The sequence below is a fragment of the Solanum lycopersicum genome, chromosome 5, assembly GCF_036512215.1.
Source record: "Solanum lycopersicum chromosome 5, SLM_r2.1".
In the NCBI taxonomy this organism is placed as follows: Eukaryota; Viridiplantae; Streptophyta; class Magnoliopsida; order Solanales; family Solanaceae; genus Solanum; species Solanum lycopersicum.
In genome coordinates, this window is record NC_090804.1 from 61,276,793 (window position 1) to 61,290,285 (window position 13,493).

Below are 13,493 nucleotides of genomic sequence, written 5' to 3' on the forward strand. Positions count from 1 at the left end.
GAAATAATAGTAGTTAATGGGCCTTATTGAGTCCAAAGCCTTGAACACTATTTGATCCAAAAAGAAATAAATTCAAGCTGGCCCATCAAAAAACCTTGTTGTAACGCCCCACTATAACCCTAGCAGCTAGCACCATCAAATTCTATATATTATTCCTCTCTTCATCTTCTTTTATCATCTTCTCTTAAATTACTTTCTCTGTTTTTATTGTGTTGTTTGTTAAATTTTGTGCGGTGATGAAGCAATTTGTGGACTAGAGTTTCTGATCATTTTAGGGGTTTTTTCAAATCCCTAAATGATTGAAGACAAACCCTTGGCTGTCTGAGCATTCTAATCTTCATAAACTTTGTTTTCTTTTCAATTTTCAATTTGGAGCTTATGATGATAACTATAATTATCTTAGCGGATTTCAGTGAGATTTTATTATCAATGATCTGATTGTTACACACACTGAAGCTCTCCATTTTTTCTTTATCAAATAGTCAAATTATTTTATCTTTTCTAATGCTGTGATGAGTTGAAACACTATATGGTGTATTAGGGCAGTGGAATTAGAAGGTTATTTTTATAGCTTTCTCCGTGAGCCTATTTTATTAAACGACTTCTCCTTCCACTGAGCATTATATCTGTTATTATAATCGTATTAGAGTCTAATTAATTTAAATTTGTGTGATTTTTCCAAAGCAAATAAGGCAATAAATTAGAGTCTCTGGTATGCTTTGTTAATAGTGTATACAGCGCTGTACGTTGCCAATAATGAAATGGGGTGGAGATTCTAGCACTAACACTATTTTCAAGTGTTTGTGTATTCAGATGCCTCTACATTATTTTTATAAGATAATAAAGTTTAATCAATAGTTTATATTAAGATTTCATGTTATTTTAGTGTAGATTCCTTTCAAGATAATTTAAAAATTTACAAACTAAATACATACTATTTGAATGTTAATGTCTGTTTTTCCTCTTCTTATTATTAATAAGAATAATATAAACTCAATTTTAATATGTTCATAAAAGTATTATGGCTAAGCAAGTTTATGTGTTATAGATTGTTTTAAGAACTAGGAGCTCTTTTTTTTTTAATAAATAAATGACCTTTTTTGTACATTTAGCTACGGTAATTTAATCGATGAATATTTTTAAATAAATAATGAAATTAATAATTGATGGGGTTAAGTTTGCAATTTATTTGATATTCTATATTGTTTCAATTATATATATATATTAGAATAAGTTGATAGAATTTATTACTTTTAAAAATAATAATTATTATGTATGACGAGTCATAAACCCCACTAATTTATTCTAATATATATAAGTAAAATTATTTATATATTAAAAGTAAGTTAGTGGGATTTATTACTTTAAAAATAATAATTATTATGAATTAAAAGGAATGAATTTTCATTAATTTATTCTAAATATATATGGATATTTAATATGTTCATATTGAATAAATTATAAATTTGATCCATTAATTATTAATTAATTAATTATTTAAAAATATTAAAAAGGGTTTTTCGTAAATGAAAGAGTCTTAGTTTTCAAAACTACTACTTGTAACGGATTTCGGCTGTGACTTTGTTAGCATTTAAGACAAGGCTTGTAATTCTAATTTGAGTTATGACTATTCATGGGTTAAGTATATTTGTCCGGTAGTTTTGAGAATTAGAATTATTTCTTTTTAAAATTTTTTTTTTTGTAAAATTTTAAATGAATATTCTTGACTGTTGGTTTATCCATGATTATTAGATTGACAAGTATTTTCTTAAATAATTAATTTAATTGATAAAGTGACATATTTGAAATTTATTTAATACCCTATACTACTTGACTCAAATATTAGAATAAGTTAGTGCCAAGTAATATATAGTATTAAATAATTTTTAATTTCATCCATTAATTATTAATTAATATTTTTATTTTAATTAATTAAACGAATATTTATCAATTAATTATCGATAGTAGTTAATCTAGTAATTTAAAATAATGGAAAGAAGAAAAAAAGTGTTTAGTTTTAAAATAACCTAATTACAATGGACAAAAGCAGACTTAAAAAGATTGGACCAATGGCAAGCCGTTTGAGGTCTGGCTGATTGTAATCTTTAGGGTGAAGTAATCAATGATTAGGTGAAAATATGTAAAATAATAATGAAGACATGTAAAAGTAATTTATATATTCGTTTAAATAAAAATAACATCCTAATACACATTTAAGGTTATATATATATAGTTATAAACATATTTTTTTAAAATAAATTACTTATAACAGATTATTATATAAAATGCTATATACCTAATTTACACTTGTCTAAATGTTAACTAGATTGAATGGGGAATAATGAGACTGTCACGATACAACCTACATCCTGGACGTGATTGGCGCTCAAGAACTATTGTTAGTCCCAAATAAATTCTTATCTAGGCTTACTAGTGCGGTCACAATTATTTTGAATGATCTCCGTGTTGTTAGGGCACAAAATGATGCTGAATTAGAAAAACACCTGCACTGCTCTAGTTGAGTCGTATGAGGAAATTGCTGATTCGCCACTGCAACAACAACTTAACAACAATCCAAGCTTGGAGTTGATGAAAAAGGGGATTTTGATGATAATGACAAAACGAACTAGGTTCACGTAGCATATGTACGATTTCAAAACTAAAAGAGGAAAATGACAAAAGCCCAATAAAACCAACATAAATAAGAAAAAAAAGTTAAAGAAGGAATAGAGTTAGTATTTGAAAAAAAACTTGTAAAAGTGGGTTCGGTTCTTGGAGAGTAGAATTGAGAGAAAGTTGTAATAAAAAAGTGGGTTTAGTTCTTGATTATTGAGTTGTAATCTTGAGTTTGAGTTTGAAGTTAATAATACCATTGTTTTTCCTTCCTAGAAAGAGGAAGGTTTTCACAATAAAGTTTATTTATTGTGTTGTTTAGTTTCTTAGGCAAACATACAAGAATCTAGTTCTTTTTCTTCATTCACTGTTGATGTCGTATCCGTGTCTAGTTATAAAAAAATATGCATACATTTGGCAACTTTAACATGCAACCCTTGACATTTTTTTTAAAAGTCTGAGCAAACATAGGTTACAGTCAATAATATATAATCAAAATACATATCGATCACACACAATGCTTCAATATTTTCGACCATGGCTAGAAACATAGGATTGTATCTGATTAAAAACTAGTTTCCCATTAATTTTTCAATTAAGTATTTATGTCGTTATGTACAATGAATATCTTCAACATAAAATAATCTTATTCCTATTTCATTTTGAATATCCATTGATGTTGAATTCCCTTTAGAAGTGTATCTGATTTCTATTCTTTTCTAGATTCGTCGATTTTCAAATGTTTTGAATAAATAGCATCAATCAAATCATATTATATAGTGTACTCCTTGATAAGTATTTTATGTAATCATCGTATATATTCTAAGTGTCTCAAACATTGCGCTGTTTTTCATTCAGAATCCCAAATACAATGATTTTGATGAAATTGAAAATACACTGAATTTGAAATCGAAGAGAAATATAGAAAAGAAACAACAATATTTCTGTGATGAAGAAAATTTAGGAGATAATTTGAATTTTTTGATTAATTCTGTTGGTTCAATGATACACCATATCCTCAAGAGTCTTTATAGTGAATTGGACCTTATTTAGTATGAATTAGTTACATTTCTTTTTTTAAAAAAAACCCAAAATAAGGCTACTTATAACTGTTAAACTACAATTCTGCCATTGATGCAAACTCCATTGGAGTATAATGTGGACATATGTTTTGAATATGAAAGCTTAACTTTTCATTGTTGAAGATGAGAGTGCTTTTATACAAAACTGAAAATCAGAAACTAACTACTAAGTTGGTTATGTAACTAACTAACAAACTATACAAACAATTAATATAACTAAACTAGGCTGATTCAGCATTGGTTTGTTACAACTTAAATATCATTTAACATCCCCCCTCAAGTTGGAAGTATACTTCTTACGTCCAACTTGTTGAGAATAGCTGAATGTTTAATCCCTGTTAATGCTTTGGTTAATACGTCTGCTAGCTGGTCTGTAGTGGTGATATGATGTAGAGTCATGAGCCCATCATGCAGCTTGTTCCTTATGAAGTGACAATCTACTTCAATATGTTTAGTTCGTTTGTGGAATACCGGATTCCTGGCAATGTGAAGAGCTGACTGGCTATCACAAAATACTTCATAAGGTGTGGAAGTTGGCACTCAAGTTCTTCAAAAAGTCTGTTCAACCACACCAATTCACCAACAACCTTTCTCAAAGCCCTGTATTCTGCTTTAGCTGAAGATAATGACACAACATCTTTTTTCTTGGATTTCCAGTGTAACGACCTGTTTAGTCGTTTTGAGCAACAAACTTCAATTCAGAAAAAACTGGCAGAAGCGACGGACCCCACGACGGACCGTCATGGGCACGACGGACCGTCGCAGGGTCTCATTTCAAAACACTTAGAAAATCTGAAATTGGGTACTGAAAATCGACTCTCTGAACTTCGTAACAGAGTGGCAGGACGGACCGTCACAGGTGTGACGGACCGTCACAGGCCATTCACCCAAAATCAAGTTTCTGAACTATGCGACGGACAGCAGGACGGACCGTCGCAGGCGCGACGGCCCGTCACAGTTTGCATAATCCCAGTTGGAGTCGGATTTCTGGTTAAGTTTTAAGGGACGTTTTTGACTATTCTTACCTTAATTATAAAGTTCGTGGGTTTATATTAATAACTCAAATTCTTGGGGGTTAAAAGAGGTAACCCTAAGTTAATTAGTGGGGTATTATTGCCATCTTTTATTCTTAATTATATACTAATTAGGGTAAAAGAAAGAGGGTTTGAATAAGAAAAAAGAAAGAACAAGAAGGGAGAGAGAGAAACGATCGAGAAGAAGAGGAAAACACCAAGCTTTGAGGATTAACTTGCTTGATTTCAATTCTTCGGTGGAGGTAGGTTATGGTTTCATGCTTTCATAAGTAAACTCTTAATAGTGAATGATATGTATTGGTAGTATTGTAAACCCTACTATATGCTTAATGGTATGTTTGCATGAATATGATTATGTGATTGTGATAAGATAAGCATGATGAAAATATTGAATCCCAAATCTTGAAAAGAAACTTTAATATACATTATTAATGATGATGCCTTGGTATAAAAGAAGGCTTGATGAATTAAAGTAATGGGATTGATGATGCCTTGGAATAGAGAAGGCTTGATGATTTACAGAATGATATTAGTGGATCGGAGTGTCACGTTCCGACACATAGAATTAGGGGATCGGAGTGTCACGTACCGACACATAGTAGTAGGGGATCGGAGTGTCACGTTCCGACACATGTATGGGATCGGAGTGTCACGTACCGTCACATGTAGGGGATCGGAGTGTCACGTACCGACACATGTAGGGGATCGGAGTGTCACGTTCCGACACATGTAGGGGATCGGAGTGTCACGTTCCGACACATAGAATTAGGGGATCGGAGTGTCACGTTCCGACACATAGAATTAGGGGATCGGAGTGTCACGTACCGACACATAGTAGTAGGGGATCGGAGTGTCACGTACCGACACAAGAGGAAGAAAGATAATGAATCTTGAAAGATGATAATATACTCAACTTAATAAACTTAATTCCCAAATGAGTATGGCATTGAGGCTTGAGCCCTCATGGATGAACTTGATGGTACTTATTGATGATTATAGTACTTGTTGTTGCTACATGTTGAGTTTTATAGTTGATTTACGATAATATTTGATATATATTGTTCCCTATTTTGAGTTGGCCGATGATATCTACTCAGTACCCGTGTTTTGTACTGACCCCTACTTTTATGTTTTTCTTCTTGTTATTTGTGGAGTGCAGTAAACGTGCCGTCATCTTCGACTCAACAGTAACTCAAGCCAGTCTTCGTCATACCGGATATTCAGGGTGAGCTAATGCTTCTAGCTTGGACTGGGTCTTCTTCTTCAAGTCTTGATGCCTTGAACTTCCGGCATGGACTAGCTTCTCATGTATTTTTAGCTTTTAGATACTCTTACTTTAGTAATTTAAAGGTAGATGTTCTTGTGATGATGACTTCCAGATTCTGGAGATAATGATAAGTTTTTGAGTTATAGAAGTTGATTATTTATTTTTACTTATGAGTTTAAGCCTTCCGCATTACTTTCTGTTTATATTACATTGAAATGTTAAGGTTTAGATTGGTTGGTTCGCTCACATAGGAGGGTAAGTGTGGGTGCCAGTCGCAACCCGGTTTGGGTCGTGACAAACTTGGTATCAGAGCATTAGGTTCGTTGGTCTCATCACACAAGAACAGGTCTAGTAGAGTCTTAAGGAACGGTAGGGGGACGCCTTTACTTTTCCTTGAGAGGCTATAAGACTTTAGGAAAATTTCACTCTTTCATTCTTTCTTTCGTGCTACTACTTGAGTCCAATTGATATCTAGGCGATACGAATTGGTATCTGACCATCTTCACTCTCTTTTGCAGATGGTTAGAACTAGAGCAACGACCACGTCAACACCAACACCGGCCAGACAAGAAACAACTGAGCCAGCCACTGGGGCTGTGGCTCGAGGAAGAACAACGGCAATGGGCCGTGGTAGAGGTCGTGGGAAGACGTCCTCTAGGGTAAGAGGACGAGCACCTAGCCCATCTGATACTAGGGCAGTGACTCCTCCACCGACTGAGGAAGTAATAAGAGAAGGGGAGGATGGGGAAACTGAACAAGTGCAGAATGAGGGATTGCCACCCCAACCTACCCCAGAGATGATCAATCAGGTTCTGGCTTATCTTAGCGGGTTATCTGATCAGGGCCAGACACCCCCAGTGTTTTCTGCACCAGCACCTCAGGCTCCGGAGGTACAACATGCGGCTACTATGGCTCCCCGCATGGATGTTCCATTGGAAATAGGCACGTTTCCACGTCTGACTACTGGGCCTATAATGACAAATGATCAGCATGAACTTTTCAGTAAGTTCTTGAAATTGAAACCTCCGGTCTTCAAGGGTGTTGAATCGGAGGATGCTTATGATTTTCTGGTTGACTGTCACGAGCTACTACACAAGATGGGTATAGTAGAGCGGTTTGGTGTGGAGTTTGTGACTTATCAGTTTCAAGGGAACGCCAAAATGTGGTGGCGGTCGCATATTGAGTGTCAACCAACGGAGGCACCACCTATGACTTGGGCCTCATTCTCTAACTTTTTTATGGAGAAGTATATCCCCCGAACTTTGAGGGATAGGAAAAGGGATGAGTTCTTGAGCCTGAGCAAGGTAGGATGTCGGTCAATGCATATGAGGCTAAGTTCCGTGCACTATCCAGATATGCCACCCAACTGTGTTTCAGTCCATAAGAGCGAATTCGCCGGTTTGTGAAGGGGTTGAGGTCAGAATTGTGGATTTCGGCCTTACAGATAGCGGCAACGGCAAAATCCTTCCAAGAGGTGGTAGACTTTGTGATAGAAGTGGAAGGAGTGAAGCCAGACGACTTCACTACGACATCGACATCAAAAAGGTTTTGAAAGGGAGGTGAGTTTAATGGTACTTACACTAGAGGACAGGGTTCGGGAAGTTACTCAGTCCGACCAATTCAGTCTTCACTACAGACTGTAGTTGGGGGACCACCTCAGACCGGTCAACACTTCTCCGAGGGGCCTATGATTGACTCCAGAGAATGTTATGGATGTGGGGAGATTGGACATATTAGGAAAAATTGTCCCAGACAAAGTTATAGACCCCCAATAGCTAGAGGTAGAGGTGGTCATGGTAGAGGCCGTTATTCTGGAGGACGTGGTGGTCGAGGTAATGGTGGTCACCAAAACGGCAGAGGTAATGGGCAAACTGGGGCCACTACATCACAACATGGTAGGGGCAATGGACAGACAAACGATAGGGCCCATTGTTACGCTTTCCCTGGGCGGTCTGAAGCGGAGGCATCTGATGCTGTCATCACAGGTAATCTTCTGGTTTGTGATTGCATGGCTTCTGTATTGTTTGATCCTGGATCCACGTTTTCTTATGTATCTTCCTCATTTGCTAATGGTCTTAATTTACATTGTGAATTGCTTGACATACCTATTTGTGTTTCTACTCCGGTGGGTGAGTCTGTGATAGTTGAAAGGGTGTATAGGTCTTGTCTTGTAACTTTTGTGGGAGCAATACTTATGTAGATTTGGTTATCTTAGAAATGGATGATTTTGATGTAATTCTGGGTATGACTTGGCTTTCTCCGCAATTTGCGATCCTGGATTGTAATGCTAAAACGGTGACGTTAGCCAAGCCTGGGACAGATCCGTTAGTTTGGGAGGGTGACTACACTTCCAATCCGGTGCGTATCATCTCCTTTCTTCGTGCTAAGAAAATGGTTAGTAAAGGGTGTTTAGCTTTCTTGTCACATCTCAAGGATGACACTACCCAAGTACCTTCGATTGAGTCGGTTTCGGTAGTCCGCGAGTTTTTGGATGTGTTCCCTGCAGATCTTCCTGGTATGCCACCAGATAGGGATATTGACTTCTGTATCGATCTTGAACCGGTCACACGCCCCATTTCTATACCCCCTTATAGAATGGCTCCCGCAGAGTTAAGAGAGTTGAAGGCACAACTTCAAGAGTTATTGAACAAAGGCTTTATTAGACCAAGTGCATCTCCTTGGGGTGCTCCGGTTTTATTTGTAAAGAAGAAGGATGGGAGTTTTCGAATGTGTATAGACTACAGACAACTAAACAAGGTAACCATAAAGAACAAGTATCCTCTTCCTCGCATTGATGACTTGTTCGATCAGTTACAAGGTGCTTGTGTCTTCTCTAAGATTGACTTGAGATCCGGTTATCATCAGTTGAAAATACGGGCAACGGATGTGCCAAAGACTGCTTTTCAAACGAGGTATGGGCATTACGAATTTGTGGTGATGTCTTTTGGTCTTACGAATGCCCCTGCTGCGTTCATGAGCTTGATGAATGGTATTTTTAAGCCATATTTGGACCTCTTCGTGATCGTATTTATTGATGATATATTGGTATACTCAAAGAGCAAGAAGGAACATGAAGAACATTTGAGAATGGTATTGGAAATGTTGAGGGAGAAAAAGCTTTATGCCAAGTTCTCTAAGTGTGAGTTTTGGCTAGATGCAGTGTCCTTCTTGGGGCACGTGGTTTCTAAGGAAGGAGTGATGGTGGATCCTTCTAAGATTGAAACAGTGAAGAATTGGGTAAGACCCACTAATGTGTCAGAAATAAGGAGCTTTGTTGGGTTAGCTAGCTACTACCGCCGATTTGTCAAGGGATTCTCTTCTATTGCTTCCCAATTGACGAACTTGACTAAGCATAATGTTCCATTTGTATGGTCGGACGAATATGAGGAAAGCTTTCAGAAGCTCAAGACTTTATTGACTACCGCACCTATCCTTACCTTGCCAGTAGAGGGTAAGAACTTCATTGTTTATTGTGATGCATCCTATTCTGGTTTGGGTGCAGTACTAATGCAAGAGAAGAGTGTGATTGCTTATGCTTCAAGACAATTAAAAGTGCATGAACGTAACTATCCCACTCATGATTTAGAATTGGCCGCGGTAGTGTTTGCATTAAAGCAATGGAGACACTATTTATATGGGGTTAAGTGTGAGATCTATACGGATCATCGTAGCCTACAATATGTCTTTACTCAGAAAGATTTGAACTTATGACAGAGGAGATGGATGGAGTTACTAAAGGGCTACGATATCACTATCTTGTATCATCCGGGGAAGGCGAATGTTGTAGCGGATGCTTTAAGTAGGAAGGCGGGAAGCATGGGAAGTCTAGCTCACTTGCAAGCTTCTAGACGCCCATTGGCTAGAGAGGTTCAGACTCTAGCTAATGACTTGATGAGATTAGAAGTGAATGAGAAGGGAGGATTGTTGGCTTCTGTGGAGGCAAGATCTTCCTTTCTTGACAAGATTAAGGGAAGACAGTTCGATGATGAGAAACTGCGCAGAATCCAAGATAAGGTATTGCGAGGAGAGGCTAAGGAAGCACAAATCGATGAGGAAGGTGTTTTGAGAATCAAGGGAAGGGTATGTGTACCCCGAGTTGATGATTTGATCAACACTATTCTGACAGAGGCTCATAGTTCAAAGTATTCGATACATCCGGGTGCAACCAAGATGTACCGTGACCAAAAGCAACACTTTTGGTGGAGTAGAATGAAGCGTGATATTGTTGATTTTATTGCCAGATGTCCAAACTGTCAACAAGTAAAGTATGAACACCAAAGGCCCGGAGGAACACTTCAGAGAATGCCCATTCCGGAATGGAAGTGGGAAAGAATTGCAATGGATTTTGTGGTTGGTCTTCCGAAGACAATGGGTAAGTATGACTCCATTTGGGTGATTGTTGATAGGTTAACTAAATCTGCTCACTTCATTCCGATCAAGGTGACTTACAATGCAGAAAAGTTAGCCAAACTTTACATCTCGGAAGTGGTGCGATTGCATGGGGTTCCACTATCCATCATATCAGATAGAGGTACGCAGTTTACTTCTATGTTTTGGAAAACATTGCATGCGGAATTGGGTACTAGGTTGGACCTTAGTACTGCGTTCCATCCTCAGACCGATGGTCAGTCTGAGCGAACGATTCAAGTGTTGGAAGATATGCTTCGTGCATGCGTGATAGAATTTGGTGGCCATTGGGATAGCTTCTTACCCTTAGCGGAATTTTCATACAATAATAGCTATCACTCGAGCATTGATATGGCCCCATTTGAAGCATTGTATGGGAGGAGATGTAGGTCTCCCATTGGTTGGTTTGATGCGTTCGAGGTTAGACCTTGGGGTACTGATCTCTTGAGGGATTCGATGGAAAAAGTGAAGTCTATTCAAGAAAAGCTTCTAGAGGCGCAAAGTAGACAAAAAGAATATGCAGATCGAAAGGTTAGAGACTTAGAGTTCATGGAGGGTGAACAAGTCTTGTTGAAAGTTTCACCAATGAAAGGGGTGATGCGGTTTGGTAAAAGGGGTAAACTAAGTCCAAGGTACATTGGACCATTTGAAGTACTTAAGCGAGTAGGGGAGGTGGCTTATGAGTTAGCCTTGCCTCCAGGGCTGTCCGGAGTACATCCGGTATTCCATGTGTCGATGTTGAAAAGATACCATGGGGATGGAAACTACATTATCCGTTGGGATTCAATTTTGCTTGATGAGAACTTGTCTTATGAGGAGGAGCCTGTTGCTATTTTAGATAGAGAAGTTCCCAAGTTAAGGTCAAGAGAGATTGCATCCATCAAGGTGCAATGGAAGAATCGACCCGTTAAAGAAGCCACTTGGGAGAAGGAGGCGGATATGCGAGAAAAATACCCACATCTGTTTACAGATTCAGGTACTCCTTTTCGCCCTTGTTTTCCTTCATTTGATCGTTCGGGGACGAACGATGGGTAAATTGGTATCTATTGTAACGACCTGTTTAGTCATTTTGAGCAACAAACTTCAATTCTGGAAAAACTGGCAGAAGCGACGGACCCCACGACGGACCGTCGCAGGGTCTCGTTTCAAAACACTTAGAAAATATGAAATTGGGTACTGAAAATCGACTCTCTGAACTTCGTAACGGAGTGACAGGACGGACTGTCACAGGTGTGACGGACCGTCACAGGCCATTCACCCAAAATCAAGTTTCTGAACTATGCGACGGACAGCAGGATGGACCGTCGCAGGCGCGACGGCCCGTCACAGTTTGCATAATCCCAGTTGGAGTCGGATTTCTGGTTAAGTTTTAAGGGACGTTTTTGACTATTCTTGCCTTAATTATAAAGTTCGTGGGTTTATATTAATAACTCAAATTCTTGGGGTTAAAAGAGGTAACCCTAAGTTAATTAGTGGGGTATTATTGCCATCTTTTATTCTTAATTATATACTAATTAGGGTAAAAGAAAGAGGGTTTGAATAAGAAAATAGAAAGAACAAGAAGGGAGAGAGAGAAACGATCGAGAAGAAGAGGAAAACACCAAGCTTTGAGGATTAACTTGCTTGATTTCAATTCTTCGGTGGAGGTAGGTTATGGTTTCATGCTTTCATAAGTAAACTCTTAATAGTGAATGATATGTATTGGTAGTATTGTAAACCCTACTATATGCTTAATGGTATGTTTGCATGAATATGATTATGTGATTGTGATAAGATAAGCATGATGAAAATATTGAATCCCAAATCTTGAAAAGAAACTTTAATATACATTATTAATGATGATGCCTTGGTATAAAAGAAGGTTTGATGAATTAAAGTAATGGGATTGATGATGCCTTGGAATAGAGAAGGCTTGATGATTTACAGAATGATATTAGTGGATCGGAGTGTCACGTTCCGACACATAGAATTAGGGGATCGGAGTGTCACGTACCGACACATAGTAGTAGGGGATCGGAGTGTCACGTTCCGACACATGTAGGGGATCGGAGTGTCACGTACCGACACATGTAGGGGATCGGAGTGTCACGTACCGACACATGTAGGGGATCGGAGTGTCACGTTCCGACACATGTAGGGGATCGGAGTGTCACGTTCCGACACATAGAATTAGGGGATCGGAGTGTCACGTTCCGACACATAGAATTAGGGGATCGGAGTGTCACGTACCGACACATAGTAGTAGGGGATCGGAGTGTCACGTACCGACACAAGAGGAAGAAAGATAATGAATCTTGAAAGATGATAATATACTCAACTTAATAAACTTAATTCCCAAATGAGTATGGCATTGAGGCTTGAGCCCTCATGGATGAACTTGATGGTACTTATTGATGATTATAGTACTTGTTGTTGCTACATGTTGAGTTTTATAGTTGATTTACGATAATATTTGATATATATTGTTCCCTATTTTGAGTTGGCCGATGATATCTACTCAGTACCCGTGTTTTGTACTGACCCCTACTTTTATGTTTTTCTTCTTGTTATTTGTGGAGTGCAGTAAACGTGCCGTCATCTTCGACTCAACAGTAACTCAAGCCAGTCTTCGTCATACCGGATATTCAGGGTGAGCTAATGTTTCTAGCTTGGACTGGGTCTTCTTCTTCAAGTCTTGATGCCTTGAACTTCCGGCATGGACTAGCTTCTCATGTATTTTTAGCTTTTAGATACTCTTAGTTTAGTAATTTAAAGGTAGATGTTCTTGTGATGATGACTTCCAGATTCTGGTGATAATGATAAGTTTTTGAGTTATAGAAGTTGATTATTTATTTTTACTTATGAGTTTAAGCCTTCCGCATTACTTTCTGTTTATATTACATTGAAATGTTAAGGTTTAGATTGGTTGGTTCGCTCACATAGGAGGGTAAGTGTGGGTGCCAGTCGCAACCCAGTTTTGGTCGTGACATCAAGCTTATTGGAGTGTTCCCTAGCAATACAATATACCCTGAAACTGATCTTCTAGAATCTGGACATGCTGCCCGGTCGGAGTCACAAAAAGCTCTTACTCTGCAGTCATGATTGTTGGAC

The 13,493-nt window shown here is 38.0% G+C and overlaps 3 non-coding genes across 3 annotated transcripts; all 3 read left to right on the forward strand.

Moving 5' to 3' along the window:
- Positions 1-224: 224 nt before the first annotated feature.
- Positions 225-333, forward strand: LOC112941605 (small nucleolar RNA Z157/R69/R10). The gene has a single exon (XR_003247028.2). It is a non-coding gene; the product is annotated as a small nucleolar RNA Z157/R69/R10 (small nucleolar RNA).
- A 39-nt stretch (positions 334-372) lies between these two features.
- On the forward strand, positions 373-459 carry LOC112941606 (small nucleolar RNA R11/Z151). The gene has a single exon (XR_003247029.2). It is a non-coding gene; the product is annotated as a small nucleolar RNA R11/Z151 (small nucleolar RNA).
- A 44-nt stretch (positions 460-503) lies between these two features.
- LOC112941607 (small nucleolar RNA Z152/R70/R12) lies at positions 504-622 on the forward strand. Its single transcript, XR_003247030.2, has one exon. It is a non-coding gene; the product is annotated as a small nucleolar RNA Z152/R70/R12 (small nucleolar RNA).
- Positions 623-13,493: the final 12,871 nt, after the last annotated feature.